Below are 2,133 nucleotides of genomic sequence, written 5' to 3'. Positions count from 1 at the left end.
AGAAGTGGGGTATATACAGAATTTTGAGAAAAAAATATCGGTGAAGAAGAAGTTGTCTTCTTCAACTTGTTACTGTGAGCTTCCCTTATTTCTTTACATCTTCAAGCTGTTCCTGAGTCCCACAACTCTGCCTAAATCTCCAAGAGCATAGTAGGGAAGGCTTTGAGGTGGTTCACGTTGATATCAAGTGAAGACAGAAGCTGAACAGACGATTTTCTTGAAAAGTTATTCAAAGGTATGTTTTGAAAACCTTTTTTTTTATGAATAACATGCTTTAGGATTTTTTCCCAAAATTAGTAAATTAGAATACTTATGGATCCTTGATACTTCCGCTGCATGTTGTTTAACTCTAACACTTCATTTGGGCTGTTGCTATGAGTTTGTCTCCTATTTCCTTTAATTCAGGCTTATTTTGAGTCCCACAACTCAATCTAGAGCACCAAGAGGATAGTAAGGAAGATCTTGTGGTGGTCTACAACAAGATTCAGAGGAGATTTGTAGCTGGATTCAAGCTTTGAGTAAGTTCTAAAAAGATATGTCATGAAACCCATTTATTTCTGCTGAAACATGCTTTCATTTCTGCCAAAATTAATGAATTAGAGTGCTTATGATTCTGGTCACTTCCGCTGCACGATGGTACATTCCAATAGAAGTATCATCTCAATGCTACATAATGCCACGCTTGACATTACAAGGCAGAAGGACAGTGTCGCGATGCTGCTCGAGAGCATTGTGATGTTTTTGAAGAAGGTTGAATAACAACATTGATAGGTGCTCCGCGCACCAAGGCCAACATTGACAGCGCCACAACATCGACCATATATAAAAGCTTTCCTATCATTTTTACGTCCGAACATTCGGGCCCCCAAACCTCTCTCATGATTCTCTTTCCATTTTCTTCATTTTTTTGTTACCTTTTTTTTGGGTTTTCCCATGTAATCGAGGTGAACGATGTTAAATTTTAGGTTTGTTGTCTTGATGGGAAGGTTTGCTAGTTTATAACTTTAGAGGTTTGGAAGAGCCCAAATGCAATTTTGTGAGGATCTATACTTAATTTATTATGTTATCGACCACAAGTATCTTTAGTCTATGCTTTAATTTTTGTAACATGTGTTTAATGATTGAATTGACACTCTAAGTATGAATCGTCTATGTGTGTCTTTCATGGCTATTTTTGAGGCACAAAGCTTGCATGATTAGTTTAGGACTAAGAACAATTTGATTAATTAACCTAAGTGATTTGAGTAATTAATCATAGTGGTACCATGAACGTAATGCAAATGTTTAGACCTACATGAAATGCTATCGTGCCCAATAGGTTGACATTTAGTCTAATAAGGGTATTGGGTGTTAATTAATAGTTTGAGCACTTGATGTTAATACGTTAAAGCATAAATCTATGATAAAAATTTCAATTAGGTCATTCCATTCCTTTATAAACTAGAACATTCAACAAGAATACACCTTATTCTTTTATTTTCATGCATTTATATGTTTGCCTTTCATTTCATCTCGCCGCACCAAACCCCCCAATTACCACTTTAACTAGAAAATTTACTTGTGTGAAACTATCCTAGGCCACTGTGTAGATCGACTCGGTTTTCTACTAATACTACCCAATTTTAGTAGTTCTCAATTAGTGCACTATAAATTGTACTTGATCGATTGATGGCCTCGACAACCTTTCGATCCTTTAGAGTTAATTCAATTGTTTTATTGTTAAGTGCATTTGTAGATGGCGTTGATGGATGTTTACCGGTTAAATTGCCTTTGTTTAAAGCTTTCTTTCAATTACAAAGTGTTAATTTGTAAGGGCCCCTGTGTTTTTGGGCATAATTAACATATTATCGAGTCAGTAATTCAAAGAGTTTGAGTTAGTCGAGTCATTCGTGATGAAGTTTTGAAGCATGGAGATGCGATTCTCAGCGAAGAAGAAGACCAAGAGTTGGTCGTATCGTGTAACCTCAGGTAAACAATCGTTGGGATTTAACTAACCGATCGTTTGGGGTAAATTGTTTACTCTATCGCATAGCATTGGTTGCCCGATTGCGTAGACGCTGGAGGTAGAATATCATAGTGGGAGCATTGTTGGATCGATATGGCAACCCTAAAGGGGGGGAGGGGGGGTGAATA

The sequence above is a fragment of the Benincasa hispida genome, chromosome 2 (assembly GCF_009727055.1).
Source record: "Benincasa hispida cultivar B227 chromosome 2, ASM972705v1, whole genome shotgun sequence".
Lineage (NCBI taxonomy): Eukaryota > Viridiplantae > Streptophyta > Magnoliopsida > Cucurbitales > Cucurbitaceae > Benincasa > Benincasa hispida.
The sequence above is the reverse complement of the archived record's forward strand: the minus strand, read 5'-3'. Positions refer to the sequence as shown.